Source organism: Sceloporus undulatus, chromosome 1 (assembly GCF_019175285.1).
Source record: "Sceloporus undulatus isolate JIND9_A2432 ecotype Alabama chromosome 1, SceUnd_v1.1, whole genome shotgun sequence".
NCBI classification, from domain to species: domain Eukaryota; kingdom Metazoa; phylum Chordata; class Lepidosauria; order Squamata; family Phrynosomatidae; genus Sceloporus; species Sceloporus undulatus.
In genome coordinates, this window is record NC_056522.1 from 347,960,785 (window position 1) to 347,983,833 (window position 23,049).

Consider the following 23,049-nt stretch of genomic DNA (forward strand, 5'->3'; position numbering starts at 1 on the left):
TCAACCCATGTTGACCCTGTGGATGAGACATCTCCAAGATTCCCTGTCCTCCACTGTTCCACATACTGCATAATATCTATTCTTGATATAAAGAGAGGTGGCTGGGTTGAATGAGGTTCTTAAGGTTTGGGGGGAGTATTATGTGTCTGAACATATATCTGAAGAACTACATATTGTACCTACTGGAAGTTAGATATTCTTGGAGTATGGAGGTGACAGGGCATGACATGTTGTACATGGAATGTGCCCCTGACCAATATCCCCTAAAAGGATATGTTATAATTTTGCCTGGAAGAATTGTTCTGATCCCCGATCACATGTACCTTTTGGGCACCTTGCTGTATTCAACTCCTGTAATGTCCTGAGTTATTCTGGCATCTGGAAAGTCAAAGAAAAAACTTTAGTTCATGCTTATCAGGAACAATTGTACATATCATTGCATTACTCTGTAAGATAGCTAAAACTGTCCTTGACATTCATTCATCCAGCACCTGCAAAAGGAGACCTACAACAGTCTAAGGCCAGATGTATAGAACAAACCCTTTTTAATGTATTTCAAATCATGGTCCTTCATTCTAATCAGTCTAATGGTATTAAAATGTTCAAAGCTGTAGGGCAAGGTAATCTTAGATAGTTCTGTGAAGACAGTGAATAAACTATGAGCACCTTAGTCCTTTCCCTGATCCTTACATGTAAGCTATTACTCTGTACAAGTGTAGCTTGTTGCCTTCAGCATATTTATATACTTTGCTGCTCTGTGAGACAGGGAGGTGTTGTTACCAACATTACTCAGATGGTCAAAGGAGGCAGAAGAATGTTAAACTGTTTGCCCAAGGTCATGTTATAGTAAAGCAACAGACCACACCCATGTTGTGGATGTGCTGGTAGGCGACCTTTCTCATAACTAGACTATGTACTGTGTGTAGTCATGCTATCATCTGACTAATTGTATTTCAGTTAACTGGTATAAGAAAAAAAAACCTGACTCACTCCAGTTTGCAGTGAAAGATTTTGAGGACTTAGCTATGTGTGAGATGCAAAGTTTAACACAAACCCAATGAGATTTCCTAGCAGCTGGAGGCGAAGCGGAGAAGTAGGGTAGGCAGGAGTACTTACCCCTTTCCACCAACCACTCCTTCTCTACCCTAAATCTCTCCCAAACCCGCCTTCTCATACATATGAATGTTTTGTTCTTTGCGTCTAGAATCTCATGGGAGTAAAAGAGCTTATGGCAATTAGTAGGTGGGGAAAGGGTTAAGGACATGGTGCAGCAATTGGGGAAAGGGTTAAGTACTTTATGTGGACCTGGTTGGTCCTTGAATGGGAAATCACAATGTCTCATGAAAACTGTTCTACCAGCACTGTCAAAACTGAGTAGCTACTTGTCAATAATAATAACAACAACACTATTCACTAATGGTAGAATTCAAAGATATAGCCATGTTACTCTGTGGAATCAAGCAAAGAGATCTTGTAGCACCTTTGAGACTAACTGAAAGAAAGAAGTTGGCAGCATGAGCTGCTCATGGCAGCATGAGCTGACTTAAGTCTACGAAAGCTCATGCTGTCAACTTCTTTCTTTCGATTAGTATCAAAGGTGCTGCAAGATCTCTCTAAACACTATCCACTACTAATGAAGAGGATGGTTATGGTCCCTGCAACTATGTTCTTTAAGGGATTTTGGACTTCAGCTTCCAGAATCCCAAACTATTGGTCAACATGGCTGAGGCTTCTGGGAGCTGAAGTCCAAAATCTCTTAAAGGGCACTGTTTGGGGACCACTGAACATCAAATAGTCTATTGGCTTCCTTTTTGTGCATTGCAAAGTGAAAAACATATCAAAAGCAGGAGGAAACCTGGTTTGCTGTCTCTCTCTCTGTCTCCTTCAATTCATAAGGCTGCCAGAGATTATAGAGTAGGTGGAGTAAATCCTCTTGAAATACTCTCTCCTTGGTGTGGGGCTTTCCTACTTAGCCTGGACTGTGGTATCAGATGAGTGATTAACTCACTCCCACCCAACCAGCACAAACAACTTCCCTAGAAACACAGGAGCTTTCAGCAGAACCACGCTGAGACAAGTTGACCTGGTTACCCTGGAAGAGTCATCTCAGGATTTCATGTAGTCTGAAGGAGATATATGTTCTCTTCCCTTTGGATTTCTTGAAACATGCTGTCTGGTAAGTGAGGAAAGTTTTCAAAGTAACTTTCTTTTTAATTAAGAAAGCAAATTAATAGAAGGTAAATTGTTTTTCCTTATGGGCTTCTAGCCCTTCTGTTGCTTCTTCATCATATTTGAAGATGACATTGCTTAAGAAAGTCAGACCACAGTCTGAGGAACTGTCTGATCGGCTCAAGTAAATATGCACAGGAAATAATCCCCATCATAAATATCCATTTGCTCCTCAGTGTAGAAAGAAATTAGTTAATTTGGGGAAATCATCTTATTTTTACTTAATGAGAAAGTGAAGCTTATTTGTCACCATTTCTGTTGTCACTCTGTTAAATCTTTTCTCCCTCTCATTATCTAGTTGATCCAATTTCTCATTTGATTTCTTTAAATCCTGTTTATTTTCTAATATGCATCAGATTTTTTTCCACTGGCAAATTTTGATTATGACACTGAAAATGAAATGTGCATATGAGCATCAGGATTAATGCAATTAAAGAGATGAGCTGAGGATACAACATTTATGCATCAGTGATTTTTGCAAAATTGAAGTCTTATATGTGCTGTTCTTGTGTTTCTATACCAACTGTTTTCCTACTGCAACATGGATAAGAAAAAGAATGTCACTGCAAATATGACACACTTTGCTTGGGAGATTAGGATATAGCCTCTTTATAATTATTCTCACTTGACAAGGCACATTCTGGAAATGCAGTCTGTCTACTATAAATTATTTTGCATATTTACACCAATGTAAACATAGGTTTACCAGAAAATGTATGCTCACCAGTAGGCTATAGCTCATTGTTACCCTGCAAAGTATAGCTGTATGATATATATGTATCATATACATGTGTATGTATTTGTACACGAAGTTTAAGTTATTTAAATTATGTTAATTTTGGTGAGACATCTAAAGTTTGCCTGCTTACATCTGTGTCACTACAGTCAATGGAAAAACACTAAACAGTGGGTAGACTTTCCTCACGTGTGTTGTTGCATTTACACTTTGTAATCTTGCAATGCTATAAAAATGTGGGGTTGGATCTACACTTAGGTTTAGAATAGTTCAGTTTAAAGAAATGGGATTTAAGATGTTCCTGGCTTTTACTACTACTACTATTGTTACTGATTTTATTGGGATGGCTTTAAGAATAACTAAGCCCATAGGAGTGAGGAAAGCCTACTTCTGTGGCCTGTGAAGCCCCCTGGTCTCACATTGGGGAGGCAATATTTGGAAGATTTTGCATCTGAAAATAGCCCCAAATGATAGATGTCCACCTTTATATATGGCAGTATAGACTTGCCATCGCCACAGAATCACTCATCCCACCAACAAAACAAAAATCGTTTTTAGCCAAAAATACTGTCTGAAAATGGTAAATAGAATTGACATGGTTAGTATGCAGTGATGTAACTTTAGCAGCAAAAAATTGGCATGCTTGCCATGATAGATAAAATGACCCTGATGTGAATGATACAAGAGTGAGTACTGATGACTAGATTTTTTTTTTGGGGGGGGGGGGGGAATACAATGATATGTGAAATTCAGTGTATATGCAGAGTATGCTGCATCCATTGCAACTCGAGGGTGACAGAGCAGATTTTTAACAAGTGAAAAATTCTGGTCAAGTGTTGAAAGCCTTGTGAATTAAAAATGAAATAAATGGGATATGCTAGCATGTCCTGCTCTCTCCATCACACACCTATAACCAGGTTCTACCATCATCCATATAGTAGAGGCTGAAGATCTGCAACAGAGTCTGGGAGTGTTACTGTTCACTCCCTCAAGCAACTTAGCCACTGGTCATGATGATTCATGGGTTCTGGGAGTTGTAGTCCAAGAAAATATTTTTTCACATTCAAGTTGTATTTAAAGGGAATGGCCATGTGGTGGTCAGGAAGTCTTAGTGAGTAGGAATAAGTGTTTTAGGGTAGATGGAAGGGTAAGACATGATTTTCTCTTTTTCAAGGTGTAAATGCCCATCTTTTATTTGAGGAATGGATTGTGACCTCCACATAGTTCATTTCTGAGCCCAACAAGCTTTTATTGACATCTCTTGAAAGGATTAACTCTTTGAAAAACAAACAGCTTTTATTTTACAGTCCGGAAAGTTGAATTACCAGCTTTCAAAGTGATTGACACCACTTATCATCAAAATGCTGTCTATATTCTTGGTAATGTTGACCAAACACAAGGACAAAAGACAAGCTAGTTGTTCCAGTGATGTCATTTTATGATCTGATGTGTCATATCAGGAGAGAAGGGATTTTTCAAGGTTTCAACACTCAGGCATTTATTGCTGGATCTTGAGATAGTGTATCTTGGTGGAGTGTTCCAAGAGAGGAAGCTAAAGGGATCATGGATTTCTATTAGTGTATTGCCAAATAGTCATTCCATTGCAGGGTATAACAGAGGGTGTTTGCTGGTTTTCTCTTAGTTGGTGATAACATCTTCTGATTATGGAACTCATGGATTTCCTTCAGCTGGGCAAAAGATAAGAACAGCTGTCGTTGACCCATGGTCATTAGGACTGGGATATATAGAGGACTGATAGATTTACAGTCAGTCCTCCACAGTTGTGGGTTTGATGTTTACAGATTTGATTGTTCACAGGTTATTTGCTGCTGCTTCCACTATTGCCCTATGCTGTTTTTAATAGGGATTGGCCTCGCAAGACTGAGAGACTATGAGGCTTGTAAGTCCCTATTAAAAGTGGCATAAGACAGCAGTGGAGATAGCAGCAAGCTGTTCACTTCTGTCTTGCAAAGGAATCCTGCTACCTTAAACACATCTATGGTGGGTTGAATCTGCTGATTCTACTTTTTGTTTGTGTTAAATATGGCTGGGGTGGGGGAGGGCAGCATTAGAATTGTTCATAGTTTTTCTATTTTCATGGGGGTCCTGTGCTTCTAACCTCAACCAATGTGGAGGGCTGTCTATATTTCAATAATAATTTTCAGTATCCATCACTCCATAAGTACAATTGTATTATAGGAGGAGATTGGCATAAGGGTCAGTGGAATCCTTTTTTCTCTTTCATTGGGTACGGGATCCTCATTTCCCATCATGGTTCACTTGCTAATGTTCGGAATGGAGGATTGATCCATATCCCCCTTATATGATCTATGCATCTTCTGGACCTTAGCTTGCAAAGTTGTCAATGATATTGTCACAAGCAATGTACAGTCAAGGATGCTAAGGAGGAGAATGATAAATGATTTTATTCAGCAACATTGGCCCTCTCAGGCCACAAAAACTGTAAAAAAAAATCACCAAAGTTCAAAACAAAGCAAAAACAAAACTGATCAGAAGACAAATGGTTTGGTTTTGGGAAATTATTACTTTTTAAAATATTAGACAGTGAACAGCCTTCCAGCAACCTACTTAAAAGATGAATCTCCATTCCTGGAGCCTTGCTGTATCTCTTTCACGTGTTTATAGTGCTTTAATTATCATGGGCTTGTTCTATGGAATCCTGGGATATGTACTGTCATGGCCAAAAAATGGAAACAGAATGAGAATTCTACTGCATCACCAAACTACAAATCTCAGAATTCCATATCAAAGTGCTATAATTGTATAGTGTGAGAGAGACACAGGAACGACTTTCATTTAAAATGGATCCACTTACATTCCTTGCACTTTCACAGTACTAGTTCTCTATGTATTCTAAGAAAAGAGACACTACATCACTTATGCACAGTTAGTGTGAAATACAACCATATGAGTTGTGTAGACACAGGTTGGAGATTATTTGAAGCAGGTATCTGCCTAGAAGTGAGTGTTTTGAATCTGCATTGGAAAGGCAAAACCACAAAATTATGTGGGGGGTAAAAGCTCTTTTACAAAGGCAAGCAATAAAGTAAACAACCTTGACTGAAGTTTTTGTCTTAAAAGTAGAGAGTTTGTCCTGTTGTTTACCGGCTTACAAAGAATCGTTCAAAGGAACAACAATGACAGGCTGTTGAAAGATTGAACAATACATGGGATCAAAATGAATACTAAATTGTTTATACCATTTTCAAGTTGCCTGCATTCCTTTCTCCTCCCACCTTCAGACATTATAGTTTTAGGCCTTTGCTGGCATTTGTTTTTGCATAGATAAATGTGCATTTCCTTCATTCTGAAGGCTGCATGCACAACATCCATCTTCACGCCTTTAAAGTCACTGTATAGGTTGCAGTTCAATGCTAACAAGATGTTGTGGAGAAAACATTTTCTTCTGTTACAACCAGATCTTTGGAAGTACAGTAACTAGTTATAAATAATGACTTGCTTATATTCAGGCCCCTTGTTTCAGAAGTTAAGGCATAATTAAATTTCATTGTGATTGCAAAGCAGCAAGGCATAATGGTTTTGGACTATGACTCTGAAGACCAGAGTTCGATTCCCTGCTTGGCCATGAAACCCACTGGGTGACCTTGGACAAGTCACATGCTCTCAGCCTCAGGGGAAGTCAATAGAAAACCTCCTCTCAACCAATCTTGCCAAGAAAACCCCATAATAGGTTTGCCTTAGGATGCCTTAGGATTGAAAACAACTTGAAGGCATGCAAACAACAAACAGCGAGGATAATTTTATTCTTTTTGTGGTGTCACTGTAAATGTGGTACTCTTTTTAGTCATGTTGGGATGTGTGGCTTCAATACTTAGATGGATTTTGCACCACAAGTCAGATGTGGTTTGTTAGAGTCCTAGCTAAAAGTGACTGTTTTAATTACTTTAGAACAAGAAGAAAGCAAAGACATTGCAAGTGAATTTCTTTGTGGTGCTGTAGCAGGAGTGTCTCTGAGCAAACAGAGCCTATACTCAAGTGTTTAAAAGTTTTTAAAAGTTGAGCTTATGAAGCAGGAGTGATATACAGTGAAACATGTCAGATATTCACAACATCTGGAAGAATCAAGAGTCACAAACCTTTTTTCCCCCAGCTTGAGAGTCAGGCTGTTCTAAGAGAACTTCATAGAGGGTCACAAGCCACCACTATGGATGTCCAGAGCCGAAACTATGGGATTCATGTCCTGCTCATGTCCTGCTGGTGGGCTTCCCATAGGCTATGTCTGATACTGCTTGGCTTATGATCCCAAGTGGATTGGGACACCTCACTTTCTGACACACCATGCAGCTAATATATATGCACAAACAGTGTGCACACCCATGCACCATGGCACACAACTAGTGGTGACTGGTGGCTCCCATGTCAGTGAAGTAGTAAATTTGCTCTTCAGAGTTTAAAGGTCCTGTCCAAAGTGCTGAGTTCAGCATCATAGAATCATGGAACTGTAGAATTGGAAGAGACCACAAAGGCCATCCAGTCCAACCCCCTGCCATGCAGGAAATCACAATCAAAGCATCCCCAACAGATGGCTATCCAGATTCTCTTTAAAGACCTCCAAGGAATGAGACCCTACCACGCTCCAAGGGAGGGTGTTCCATTGTCAAACGGCTCTTACTGTCAGGACTTTCCTCCTAATGTTGAGGTGTAATCTGTTCCTGGAACTTGCATCCATTGTTCCGTGTTCTAATCTCTGGAGCAGCAGAAAACAAGCTTCCTTCATCCTCAATGTGACACCCCTTCAAATACTTAAAGAGAGTAATCATATCACCTCTTAACTGTCTTTTCTCCAGGCTAGACATACCCAGCCCCCTAAAGCTTTTCTCATAAGGCATGGTTTCCAGACCCGTCACCATTTTAGTTGCCCTGCTGTGGACACGCTCCAATTTGTCAACGTCCTTTTTGAATTGTGGTACCCAGAACTGGACACGGTATTCTAGGTGAGGCCTGGCCAAGGCAGAATAGAGTGGCACTATTACTTCGCTTGATCTAGACACTATACTTCTATTAAATGGCTCCTTTAAATTTTGGACTAAAACCTGGAGCAGAGTCACTACTCTACTGGAAACAGAGCCACCAGATGCCACAGCACACACCTCAACAATAGTGAGAGGAAAAGAAAGTGCACAGTTAGGTCAGTCACTGTGAGCACAATATTTCATAGAGTTGTCACAATTGACTAGTTCAATGCCTGCCATTTTGAGCATGAGATGACAACATGGGTCTTGGTCCATGCCTACTTAATAGTATATGTGAGCCTGTTCTGCAATATACAAGAGACTGTGCTATAAGTCAGAAGGTCTTCAGTAGATTTACACTCCCTGTGTCCAAGCCATGCGATGAAACTCAAAACGGAGGGGTGGGTGCTGCTTCTTGTTTGTCTGGCTTGCTTAATGAACTCTGAACAACGCCATGTGAATTAATGCTTCAAAGCAGGAATCACCATTTGACAGTGTAATTGTGTAGGTCATGAAACCGCACATTTATCCTCCGCTGGTTTAGGAAGCTAAACAGATTTAGGCCTGGTTATTATTTAGATGAGAGACCAGCAAGGAACACTACAGATTTCCAGGTAGGAGTGCAAAGAAATCTGCCAGGACATGCTGGTCAGAGGTGATGAAACTGGTCTACATGGATCAATGGTCTTACTCAGTCTAATGCATCCTCCTTTATTCCTATTCTGATGCTGGAGCATAGATACCCTGGATATACAGAGCCATTGCATTTAAGCACACTTAAATTATATAAAATATAACAATCAATTACAGTATATACTTATATATATATAAGTCTGGAAGTTTAGGTCAAAAATTGACCCCAAAAAACCTGAGTCGACTTGTCAATTTAAGTACTGTATATTAACTCTTATTTAAAAGAAGGAACAATTCCCTGGTGAAAAGCAAGAGTATGACTGTCCTGGAAGCAACGACCCCCTCTAATCTCTCATCCATCCAGTCTTAAAGGTAAGCATAAAGAGTTATGTCTGCTGGAATTTTGTAAGTTGCTTGACACTGTTTTGCTTTGCTTCATCCTTTAGACCCTTTGCTATATGCCCCTAAGTTTTACCCTTGACTTATCCACGGGTCATAGCAAAATCCATAATTTAGGCCCCAAAACTTGCCCTCGACTTATACATGAGGGCCACTTATAATTGAGTATATACAGTATGTAAAATGGAAGGCCCTTGTGGTATCTTCCAGTTCTATGATTCTATACATAATAGTACTTCAATCATGTGATGGACATGATGCCCTTTTTTATGAGAGAGATTTCGCTAGGTTGTTGTTGTTGTGTGCCTTTCAGTCATTTCTGACTTAGGGCACCCCTAAGGCAAATCTATCACAGGATTTTCTTGGCAAGTTTCTTCAGAAGGAGTTTGCCATTGCCATGCTTTGAGGCTGAAAGACTGTGTATACAGGGGAAATTCTGAGCAATCTTGAAATCCCTCACATAATTTTTCTTTGAGAACAGAGAGGAGGAAAAAAAAATATTAAGCAGCAACTGGGCTGTGTGGGTGGGTGAAGTAATAGCTGACAAGTTATTGGTTGCCAACAGACCTCTGATAAACTGTGAAGTGGGTTGGGGAAGCCATTCTCCCTGTGGTATTTGATTCAATATATGTTATCCCTGTATAAAACTTAGAGTCTCTGTCTACTTTGCTTGTCAAATAGGACTGTGAGTGGCCTTGATCAAGAACATGCACAAGAAAGAGATATTCATATTCAGGGACATTTTAACAGAGCATGTAAAGGTATAAAGAGATGTGATGATTAGAAAATTAAGGAGGAAGCACAAAGCCATTGCTTGGTGGTAGAAATGATTAATCTTCTTAAATGTGCTTCACTGGTTAGTTGTATTTTTAGTCTCCCTCCTTGTCCATTTTGTCCTATACTGCTGGATGTAATTAAGATCTTGGGTCATTTCAGCATAATTCAGTAGTGGTAGAGGTGGGTCATGGAGTATCTCTCCTAAGGAGCTGGAATCCACAATGGAAAGAGTATTTGAAAATTTTCAAAAACATAGTTGAAAAATTGGTTTCACAAATGCTGGGAAACCCGGATGAGAAAAGATCTAGATGGGCAAGAATCTTCACAGTTCATGCTTATTACACACAAAAAGCCATGCTTTTGTGATAAAAAAACAAAACAAAATAAAACCAAGACATTGTTGGCACAGAAAACTGGATTTGAAAAAGAACATGTGCATTTATCTGCAAATAGTATGTCCCAAAATGCAAATACTCTTTAAAAACTGCAGTTTTAAAGAACTTTCCTGGAGCAGGGTGGTGGTGGTGGTGAAATTGTTTGTTCTTACAAACAGCAATACAATACAATTTTTTTTACAAAAAAATTACATCCCTATTTAGGATAATTGGGGCAATTATGTAATACACAAAGACCAAGTTCATACAGGATAGGCAAACTGGACCTTGAGACTCCACATGGCTCCCAAAGGTTTCTTGTGACCTATCCAGACTCCCCAGACCACTTTTTCTAAATGAAAAAGAGGAATAAACTCCCTCTTCTTTTTAACTCCCAAGGACAGGCGATTCTCTTTTATATAGGTTGCTGCCCTCCATGTTAAATATAAGTAATATACTGTATAACAATTTGGATTTTTGTGTGTGTGTTTTTGTTTGGGTTGGACATTTTAAAAGCACTTGAAAAGGGGGATGACAGAGGATTGATTTGGAGTGTCTCTGCCAAATCAGGATAGTTGGAGGGTGTGCATCTGTTTCAAGCCTTGGACTTACTGGGTCCTAAGATTTTCTCGTGAGGTCAAATGTTCTTGGATGGATTGCTGAGGTGTGTTCATTGTGCACTAGTAACCCAAAGATGATGATCAAACTGATCTTACATTAATCTTACACTAAAAAAATATGGATGCTATCTAGGAAACTCCCTGTTCTCTTCCTTCTGCATAGTGTGAGTTACATTTCAGACAGAGACACGGTCGAAGGCTCTAAGGGATCTTCTGTGTTCTCAAATGGAGAATTAAACTGTTTTTCAGCCTGTTCTCATTCTTGGCAGTCCCAGGGCTAGATGAGCCTGTTTTAAGGACCTAGATAGTCTTCCCCACATACCATCTGAAGACAGCATGTAGTGTTGTGACTCCACCACTGCACTTCAGTGGGAATTTCCTCTCCCTGTATGCAAGTTACAGGCACAGAAGGCACCAGTTCAGATTGTTGTCCCAATGATTGGTTAAAAGGTTAAAGTCCTATTCTCATCCTCAATCAGGACTGAATTCCTCTAAATTTACAGTTGAATGAGGAAAAAAGAACAGACCATATCTACAAACTATGTACTCAAGTTAATGTTTAGTGTGGCCACTAGTCTATCAGGCCTGCAGATGAAGCAGAGTGCTGACAGAACAGAAAATATGGTGGCAAAGTTTGATTTCTGGAAAAGCTGTTTTAAGATATAGATATTCTTTATCACTTTACAGATAAGGCTATTCCATGGGAGTCAATTTTTGATGTATGGTTTATTTAAACATGTCACGTGGAATTTAAGATGGTGCAGACCCATTAAAGGATGGTGCTACATTAGATATTGAACTTTTTAAACTGGAAATTGTCACTGGGCCTCAAACTGATAAGGAATGGAGGGACGGATTTCAAAGACAACAGAATCATCTTCTTCTTAGGTTCATGCCCCTGTATCTCTTCTGTTTCAAAATGAAACACTGGCCTGCATCCTATTGCTTAGACCCGACTAGAGTAGACCGATTGAATCAATTCTTGAGTGGTAAAGCAATACAGTACATGGAACCAATCTGGTGCAATTGTTTGAGATATGGATTAGGACTCAAGGAGACCGGGGTGAGAGGTAACATGATAGCTGTCTTTTAAATAACTGAAATTTCATTTCATTTAGGAGATGCAGTGGGCTTATTTCCTGCTGCTCCATAGACTAGAACATGAGCCAATGGATTCAAATTTCAAGAAAAGAGATTCTGTCTAAACATTAGGAAGATCATTGTGGCTATAAGAGCTGTTTCTCAGTGGAACAGACTGCCTCAGAGAGTGGTGGGTTTCCATCATTGGAAGTCTTCAAATAGAGGAATCATTTATGAGTGCTTCAGTTGGGTATTCCTGCATGGCAGGGGGTTGGACTAATGGTCCTTGTGGCTCTGAGATTCTATAATTCTGTGAATTCCTACTCAGCCATTGAAACACACTGGATGGTCTTGGCCAAATCATATCCTGTCAGGCTCAGAGGAAAGCAAAGGCAAATTTTCACTGAATAAGAAAACCCTATGATAGAGTCCACATAGGTGCAAGTCAATGTGAAGGCCCATAACAACAACAACAACAACAACAACAACAACAACCTATAAGTAAATTGCATTGATTCTATGGTTCTATTGTAATTGGACCTATCTATAGGTCTTAGGCCACTGGTTTTGCCTAGCACCAAAAACAGTTGAGCAAAACCTAGCATTCTCAGATCCTATTCTTATGGCTAACTTCTTCCTGTGTTTTGGCAGATAGTGCTAGTAGATTGGTCGTGCAGATAAACATACTTGTTACTTGTGTAAACAAGAATATTTTCATACATTTGCAGAATGAAAATGTTAATAAGCAGCATCAACATTTTTTGCTTGGAACGGCTTGAAGGTTACAAGCGGCATTGATACAAGGCCAGGAAAACCAGAGGCAGTGAGAGAGCCGATAGCAGTTAGCAATCAGTAATGAATGATCGAGGAGCAGTAAATAATTAAAGAGAATTCCAACAAATGCAGAGAGAGACACAGAGCATTCAGAATGCTAGCAGATGACAGGCAGCTGAATACAGACAAATGAATTGTAATTATGACTTTGACAAGCTTTTATGGCATAAGAGTTACTCTTTGTTCCTAATAAAATATGATAAGTAAAGTGGGGTTTGATTTTTTTACTGTATTTTTTTAAAGTCAGGAGGCAAGCCATTTGGTGCCATTAATGAGTGATGTGAATAGAAAGGGAAATGTTAAGAAAGACAAATCAGTATGTTTAACAATAGGCCAGTTGTGCAGGGTTGTGTGCTTCACAAAATGTGAGTACTGAGACAGTGGGAGGAAATAAAAGAACTTGAAAGTTCTTTCTTAAGCTAGATGTTTTTGTGGCTTCTTTATTCCCAGTTCTCTGAAGCTTTCTGCCCCTAGCCACAACCAGAAATTGCAGAGCATTCAAATAGGTATGTTATTGGTTGAAGCTGCCCTAATCTAAAAAAATAGATGAGCACAAATGGAAGCTGTTTTTCATTCTTCAGAAGTGTGTATATGTAGGAAATTATGATATTGAGTTTCCATTCAAGCCAGGGAAATTTTCTTCAAATTTGAACATATAAATTGTATGACCTGCAGAACGTCAGGGTAGAAACTTCAGGACTGCGGAATAGAAATTCCTATTTTGTATGGCATTTCAAAAACTCAGACCATAAAAATAAATGAATTCAAAAGAAAACAGACAAGTATTCAAAAATGGACTTTTATTTTTTAAACAACATAGATGCAAATGTTGAGCCCACATAACCTCAGAACAAGAGGCATATTACAAATTTGGAGAAATCTGAAAATTTAGTCTGGAGACTTTAACTCTCAGAATCCCCCAGTGAGCAGTTCCAGGATTGTAACATTTTTTAAAAGGTACCATGTATACTCGACTATAACAAGGGCAGGTTTGGGGACCAAAATTATGGGTTTTGATATGACCTATGGATAAGTTGGAGATAAACCATAGGGGCATCTTACAAAGGATCTAAAGGATGAAGCAAAGAAAAGCAATGCCAAAGAACTTACAAAATCCCAGCAGGCATAACTGTTTGTGATCATACTAAAGGCTGGCTGGATGAGAGAGTATGGTGGGGGTCAGTGCTTCCAGAACAGATTACGTTCTTGTTTTTCACTGGGGGATGGTTCCTTTTTATATAAGAGTTAGAATACAGAACTTATATTGACCTGTGGATAACTTGGGTTTTCTGATCAATTTTTTGACCACTTTCTAGATTTATATATACAGTAAATTATTTTCTGCCACAGGGAGGAAAATAATTATTTTTTAAAATTGTACTATTACAGTAATTAATTGATTTTTGACATTTGGACTATAACTGTAACAGGCTACTTTTAAAACTATAAATAAAAGTAAAGAATTAATTTTCCCAATACAGGAGCTCTTAGTTACATGTCATTTACACAAAGTGAACAACAAATGTGAAGCTAAATGGTTTTAAGTAAATCCTGGAAATGATAAGCTGTAGTACATCCTTGCTTTAATTGGTTCAAAGTGACTCAGCAGGGCAGTAGAAGCAAATGGAGATGAAGACATAAAAAAACAGCTACTTACTGTAGGTCAGTTGAGAGATGATAAAACATTCCACCAAATGAGCTCTTCCTGATACATACTTTACTGGACCAAGGCAGACAAAGTTTGAAAGGGGGGGGAAATGGAAAGATCACCTTGCTTTTAAGCTCATCCTGAGTTCACAAGCCCTTGGAAAGGTTTTACAAATGTGTTTACACATTAGATGGGTTTTCTTACTATCTTGAAGGATTAATAAAACCCCAAGTCACTGTGCTTGTGAAGAAAGAGGGTAACTATATGAGAAAAAATGTGATTCATTTCAATGTCAAAATATTCTTCATACAACATCAAAATGAATACTGGCCCCATACGTTTCTGTTGTGTTCCTCCTGCACCCCCAGTAATAAACTCACACCTCATTAAGTTAACTCTTTTCTATCTTTCTGCTGCCAGAGATAAGTTTCCTAATTGAATGATGGATGTTTCAGTAGCTTTGCACATCTGCAGTCACTTCTCCAATGCCATCAACTCTCCCAAACATCTGACAATAATGAAATCACTGGTTTCAGATTTCAGAATTCACCAAGCCCCTTTTCTTAACTAACTTGAAGTCTGACCTGTTGCAATGTACTTGCTCTATATTCAGTTGTATACATACCTCTTCTGCAAGAACCATTTGCTATTAATGTAAATTAATGTAAGAAGATGGTGTACATACCAAGGACAAGGTGATTGTTGTCCAAAGACAGCCAAAAGCTTTAAATATACATGAAAAATCAAAACACACACACACACACACACACACACACATTTATCCTTAATTATCAGGACTGATGTACTGCAATCAATCGTCTGGTGAAATAAAATGTTCAACTGATTCGTAACTCCAAGTTTTGTGTCACATAACCCATATACACTCGTCCCCCCATATTTGCGGATTTGATTATCCACGGATTTTATTAATATGTTCTCTCTAGGAATATCTAGGTCCTCCAGTACAACTCTATGTTCACCTTTAACTAAAAGTTGCACTGAAAGACCTAGATATTTCTACAGAGAATACTCTACTAGGCATTTGTAGCTCCTCCGGTGCAGTTCTATGGTTAGTGTCTGTCTGATGTTGGCCACAGAGTTGCACTGGAGGACTTAAGAGATTCCTAGAGAGGTGTCCTCTCAGGTAAAAACATGGTGTTTTTGTTATTTGTGATTTTTCCATATTCACAGGGGTCATGTGCCCCTAATCCTAGTGAATTTGGCGGGACAAGTGTGTGTGTGTGTGTGTGTGTGGAAGCCAGCACAGTGTAGTGGTTTGAGGATTGGCTTATGACCAAAGTTCAAGTGTCTAGTCAGCCATGGAAACCCACTAGATGAAGTTGGGTAAGTCACACTCTTTCAGCCTCTGGGAGAAAGGGAGCAAAGAAATTAAATAAATTAAATAATAAATAATAAATGCTTGCAGGGTCCCCCAACACAGGAACAATTTTAGGGGTCAGTGCAGCAGTGAATAAGAGAGATTGACTACTCTTGTGCAAACAGATGTGTTTTCTGCTACCGTAAATGCTCCATTGGCTGTAACCTTTGGTTTGGTCCAAGAGCTCAGTACGAGAAATAGACCCCATTGATGCGTACCACAACATTGCCCTGACCCCTTCATTGAATTTTGCCAGGACACCAGATAATATTATTTTCCACTTGCTGTTTTAATACCATTTCTTTAAAAAAAAAGTCCATGGGAAATCACTCTCTCTCTCTCCCCCCTTTTTAAAAAGATACAATACCTGCACAGAACCTTTCATTTGCTAGTGTGAAAACCTTTAATCTATAAATGTCCTGAATTATTCAATGCCTTTGTCATAGGCAAGATTTTTTTTAAAATAAGACTGCAAGCTTTTCTTCCTTTGCATCTTCTCTAGGTAACATGTATATGACTTAATTTTCTTATTTGTCCATCTGTTTAAGAAAGGCAATTAGTTTTACTGAAAATCTTTCAGAAATTAATTTGTTTGTTCTTTTAAAAATCTTTTAGAAATAAACCTGTCTTCATGGATGCCATGAAAAATGCTTTTGAGACTCTTCTGCTGTTTCTATGCATGCGTGAATATGGTCAACACAGGAGTGAAAATTGAACAGAAGTTTTTCTAAAATTAAATGTGTAGGAACTACTGAAGGTTTTTCAGCAATATTATAGCTGGAGTTAAAAAAAAAACACATTTTTGGTGTCATATGTGGGAATATCATAAAATATCACAATCCTTGAAAGAATTTCTCAATAGTCAGTTTTCACATTTTTCTTCAAGAAGAATCCAGAAAGCTGCCTCCTTACATAAATCTTTTTTTGTATGATGCTGTCATACCATATGCTGTTGAAGTCACTTTTAAATCAATAAGACTCAATAGAAATAATGTTAAGTTACCTATGACCTTGGCAGTGTTTTACTTTGTGGATAATTTTTTTGCACATTTCTGATGATTAAATATTAACAGCAATTTTATCTGAGGAATACATCCCCAACTGTACAAATTAATATCCCTTTATTCTGGAAAAAAGATAGGAGTGAAGGAAGAAAGCAGATTAAAAGAAAATTAAATAACACCAAGACACTGGAAGATTTACTTCTTTGTGCTATAACCCCAGAATCCCCTAGCCAGCATGGCTAGTGAGATCCTGGCTGGGAAATCTTTGTCCAAAAAAGAAAGTTTTTCCAATTCTCTTACCTACTCCAAAGCTTATTTTGGACTAACTGTAGTACTCAGCACCTCTCAGGAAAAGAATTAACCATCATTAAGCCATCAATTAGGGATGTGGTGGCTCAAGTGGTTAAGACGCCGACTCTGTTGAAGAAGCCCAGAAGCTTCTTATGCCGATCTGTTTTGCCCCTTAGTCGTCTTATGATTTCTTGACTGCATTTCTTGACCAGTACATAGCCTCTCTATATCTTCTCTTGAGACATGGAATTGTGAAGAAAGTGCAATGGGATCCATGCCAAAGTCCTTATATTGAAAGCAGAGTATCTTAAAACTGCCTGGTTTTCTGAGGGGTGGGCAACATATAGCAGTCTCATTGGTACTAGACAAGTATTGATACCCATCCATATCTGGAAGGTCAGACACAAACAGTAGCAGCTGGTGGTTTCCAGGTCAGTGGATCAGTGAATCTACTCCTGGTTTTAGTGTGAACTATAGATAAGTTCTTCCAGGGGCTGAATATTATCCAATAAAACATTCAGCTTAGTGGACAATATCTTTAACATTCAAACCAGAATGTGGAATGGATTTATCACCTCACTAACGTGGAAGTCACCTAATCTATTGGCCCACCCAGACTGGCCAAATGTGTCAGGCTATAGTGGTTAATTTCTTAAGATCCAAATGATGTTTATCTTGTTCTGGTGTATTTCCTGGTAATTCCCATCAATTATCCCAACTTCGTACCATTAATTGAATGTAGCACTTTTTCCTTCCTGGTATATTTTGAATTTCAAATATCTATTGTTGCAGTTCATTTTATTTGGGGCAGAGCTTTATAATGTAGGTTGTGGGTGTTAACTTGTTATGCTTTTGTAGCCTACTCACCTTCCTACTTAATTTAACATGGCCAATATATCCCTAGGGAAACTGGTCACCTTTCCTTAGAAAGACCCATCTTTTTTAAAAAAAATAATCACAAAATATTTTGTGCTATTGCTGTAACCTCTTCTGATAGCATTGCTGTGGTTTTCTTCACTGCGACATCACCCACTCTCTCTGATGAAATGAGGCACAGAGGAAAACGGGAGAAAGAGGGAGTGTGCTTATAGGCACTCTTACCAAGGGAAAACACAACAATACCACCACAGTAGTTTCTAGCAACAGTGCAGCAGCATTGAAGTTCTGGAGATAATGACATTTTTAAAAATAAAAGTTTAGACCAATAGTGCTAAAGTTCTACAGAAGTTTAAAGAATTAAAAATGGTAATGAGGCAGTGGAAAGAGAGGAGACCACATGAGGGTTGCAGCACATTTGGAAAAGATTTCTGGAAACAAAATGGGGAAGGGTGAGAAGGGGTTCAACACACCCAGATCTAACGTCACAACCCACATCATAAGCAAGATACCCACAAATGAGTCAAAAGTTGTTGCCTTTCTACTGATTTTTTCTAAAAAATAAAAGGCAGGAGAACATTTGGGTAGAGAAGTGACATTAAGTGGCATTCATGAGGCACCAACTGTCAGTCTGTCCAGCCTATATAGGATGATACAAACACAAGTCTCTCTTTTGGCACTCTGGTAATTTGGGGCAATTATCAGACATTTTCACAAGTGGAGACAATTTTGTTTCTCCCCTCCTTTTGCTATCCCTTGCTTCTCAAACATATACACACAGGCAAACAGTGTAAACCTTCCTGATGAGTCCAACGGCATCTATTTATTTACATGTTTCCAGGAAGATTTCAGATTAAGATATATTTAACAAAGCAATTCAAGGTGCTATGTGAGAACAAACACAGCCAGAGAGCTGCAGGGAATCTTGACCTTAGCATTACTTTCCCTGTTTCAACTCATGCTTTGCTTACAGTAGAAGGACACAATTGTGGTTTTGTTTGTTTGTTTGAAGGAGAAAGGAATCTGCCAGCAGAAAAACCATTGGCACACTCTGGTCATGGCTCAGATTTACACATGGTTTTTTCCCCCACTCTTTTTTGTTGGCAAAATGCATCATAAACTTTGGAAACTTTGGGAAAAAATGTACAGGTTTTTAGAGCTGAGAGGAATTTGGTGAAACTATTATAACGTCTGAAGGACCTAAATACTCTAAATGCACCAGATCTCATCTGATCTTGGATGTTAAGCCGGGTCAGTCCTGGTTAGTACTTGGATGGGAGAGCAGCAAGGAATTCCTGGTGCTGTAGGCTATATTTAGGAGGAGCTGGCAAAACCTGAGTATTCCTTGCTTAAGAAAACCCTATGAAATTCATGGGGTCACCATAAGATGACAGGCAACTTGAAGGCACATACACATATCTATTTGCATCAGGGATGTGAAAATGATGTCTTTATTGTTGCTGTGTTTCTCAAAATTCCTCTCACCTAGCATTCTGTATTGACTTGCAGATTCTTTCTTTCTTTCCTACATGGAAATGTACGTATTTTTACTAAGGTACACATTTTCATACATATTTTCCACTGAGTAAACCATATTTGTGTTCCTGTATACTGTTTTTAATCATGAAATTTATTCAGATTTACACATGACTTTGTGTGCAATTTTTCCCTTGCCAAAATGCATAATAAACATAGGAAATGTACAGATTTCTGAAGAATGATGTGCTTCGTCCTGTTGCCAAAAGTTTCATTTCATTCCAAATATGCCTAATAATATAACATTTATTTATAATGACCTTTTTACCAAAAGGGAGAACTTCAGGCATATATAATCAAGAACACAACAATAAAACACAACAAAATAAAAAATAAAACTGTAATAAACTAAAATACTAAATGCACTAATGTACAAAAATGGTATAGCCCCAATTTCTGTACTCTCACACTTTCACCAGCATTATACAAGGTGCATTCTGGTGGTTGGGTAGAGAAAAGGGATGTTTGCACAAGTTTGTTCTCTTGAAGGTGCTGGGCCAGATTTAGGAAAGAAAAGTCCTTTAATTGCTTGCTGCCAAATGGGTTACATCAGTGAAACAAGAATGTACCTATGGAGAACAGAACTGTCACAGAGAGAAAGAGAGAGAGAATTCTCATTTCCACAAGAATGTTTCTGCTGATTAATGCTGAATAGTTTTCCCTGAGGAAGAATGCAGATGTTTGAAATGCATCCAGAAATCTCATAACCAATCTGTTAATAAATCTTTTTGTACCTATTGGCGCTGCCTTTTCTTCACTCATCTGCTATGTGCTGTGGCCCTTCTGTTGCTGCCTTAGAGGATGAAGACCAGTATAGTTGCTCTACACTAGACTAAGGAGAAGCATACCCATATGAAGTTTGCACACACATACACTCTTAATGTTCTCACTCTTCACTTTTAATTTTTAATTCCAACCCCAACACCTTTATTAAAAACAATCTCCTACAGTATGCATAAATTCATTTATCATTTACCTAAATGTGACAAGGAGGAATCAGTTTAATGAGAAGACTATTTGATTCTATGGAGTAAGGACTTGTGCTCGCCAGGGTACATCTACACTGAAGAAGTAATGCAGTTTGACACCAAAGTGCTGTAGCTCCAACCTATGGAGTCCTGTGATTTGTCATTTTACAAGGTCTACAGCCTTTTATACTAAAGCATATTGGTGTCTCACAAAACTACAAATCCCAGGATTCTGTAGGATGGAGCCATGGCAGTTAACAGGGTATCAAACTGCATTATTTCTTAGTGTAGGCATCCTCAGCCTTCTCTGCAGCTGAACACCTGATTTACAACCCTGCTGTAAGCATGTTGGTTGGTAAATCACGCCAGAAGAAAATCCCATGGAACTCAAATGGGACCTATTTCCAACTCAGTGTACATGCTAATTGCTGTAATTTTGGTACATTTCTTCAGGAGGAAGTAACACATTGTTTACTGGGACTTATTCCCAAGTTAAAGTGTATAGAGTGGCAGTCATGAACAATAATTATAGGAGCAAAAGTATTAGGAGGAATAAGAGATTCTGTTTTTAAAACATTCTGTATGAACAGGTATTATTATGGTTGTTATTAGTCGGCAGTCCGCTCACATAAATGCAGAGACTCATTGACTTTAAGAGGTCATTATTTAGACTCCGAATAAATCCTAATATTTATCCCTACCTACAGTTAGGCAGAAATATCACTTTTGTGACTGACTGGTTTGGTGTGAGGGTGGAAGGATTGTTCTCTTTTCCATTCTTGTGTTATCTGACTTTTAACCCTCAGATTGTCGTTTCTTTAATGGAATAAATGTGCATCTTCATGCCCTGTCCAGATCTTATTACCCATTGACACTGACACTGGCACAGGCACATAAAACACAATTGCATAAGAGATATGGACACTTAATGAATTTCATTAAGGGATGTGAACTGGGAAGAGGTTGGTACTTAGCAACAGAACTGACGCTTTGTATGCTAAGAATTGCTTTTTAATTCCTCACATCTCTAGGCTTGAAAAAGGCTGTTATCTGCAACGTTTGAATGTTGCTGATGGTCAGCACAGATACTACTGAGATGGACAGGTGGTTTGATTTAAAGTGTATCTCCATAGCAGAGTTTTATCAGTTTGACATCACTTTCACTGTCATGGCTCCTAGGGAATCCTGGGATTTATTGTTTAGTCAAATATAATTCTGGGCTAGAGAGTAATAGGGCCATTGTTCCCAATCTTTGGCCCTGCAGCTGTTTTGGATTTCCTTTCAGTTGTTGTCGTTGTTCACTGCCCTCGATTCAGCCCTGACTCATTGCGACCCTGTGGATGAGACATCTCCAACACTCTTGTCCTTCACTACTCTGCTTAGTTCCTGCAAATCCATGCCCATGACCTCTCTGAGTCTGTCCATCTGGCGTGTGATCTTCCTCTCTTTCTGCTACCCTCTACGTTTCCTAGCATTATTGTCTTATCTAATATGTCATGCCTTCTAATGATGTAGCCAAAGCAGGAAAGCTTCCATTTGATCATCTTGGCTTCCAAGGAGATCTCAGGCTTGATCTGTTCAAGGACTTATTTGTTTGTCTTTTTGGCTGTCCACAGTGTCCTCAGCGCTCTTCTCCAGCACCATAGCAAATGAGTCCTGTGCCTTAGCCATGTGGTCTAGGATTTTTTTTCCTGGGAGTTCAACAAATATTGGGAAGATGTTTAAGTCATTTGTGGTTGGCAAAGGTATCCCTACTAGAAATTTCATTCTGCCTGCTGAGAAACTCAGCACATCTCTATGTATATACAGTTGTCCCTCCATATTCGCTAGGGTTAGGGGTACAAGACCCCATGAATATGGAAAAACCGCAAATAACAAAAACACTGTTTTTACCTGAGAGGACACCACTCTAGGAATCTCTAGGTCCTCCAGTGCAACTCTGTGGTCAATGTCCAACATACACTGACCATACAATGGCACTGGAGTAGCTACTAATGGTCTTTCAGTGCAACTTTTAGTTAAAGTTGACCACAGAGTTGCACTGGAAGATCTAGATATTCCCTAGAGAGAACATATTAATGAAATCCGTGAATAATCAAAGCCGCAAATATGGATGACTGTATACGCAAAAGAAAGTTCTATTACTTTTCAAAAGATTACTCCCAATGTGAATAGCATTACAGTCTCACCTAACTTGTATTTCCCAGACACTTCCTATCTATTTCCATAAGCTACAATAACTTTTTAAAAATGGTCATATTAATAAAATAAAAACAGGAATTCATAGGAAGTTAAATTCTGTGTTGAACGCTATCTCAACCATTTTGGCTATTCTATTGGAAAAGGAGATGGTAAGAGTAGTTTCAGTTTCTGTTATCTGAAACACCTGAGACCAAAAGTGTTTTGGATTTTGGATTTTTTTCCAAGATTAAATTTTAAGTAATAAATTTGAATAATTTAAAATAATAATTAAAAATAATTTATTGATGTTTTAGGGGAAGGAGGGAATAATTGGGATATTGTGTTTTTATGGATTATTTTTAATTGTAAGCTTCCTCAATTGTGTTTCTGACAATTAAAACTAAATTTAATTTAAATAAATGTAATTAAAAATAAAGCTTATTATTATTATTATTATTATTATTATTATTATTATTATTATTATTATTATT

At 38.4% G+C, this 23,049-nt stretch overlaps 1 protein-coding gene across 1 annotated transcript in view; it reads left to right on the plus strand.

Annotated features, from left to right (window-relative positions):
- Positions 1 to 2,088: 2,088 nt before the first annotated feature.
- The window catches only part of FLRT2 (fibronectin leucine rich transmembrane protein 2), a 133,233-nt gene continuing 112,272 nt past the window's right edge, over positions 2,089 to 23,049 (plus strand). Inside the window, exon 1 of the mRNA XM_042476516.1 lies at positions 2,089 to 2,176. The gene's annotated coding sequence lies outside the window, so the exon portion shown is untranslated. The remainder of the gene's footprint in view (positions 2,177 to 23,049) is intronic.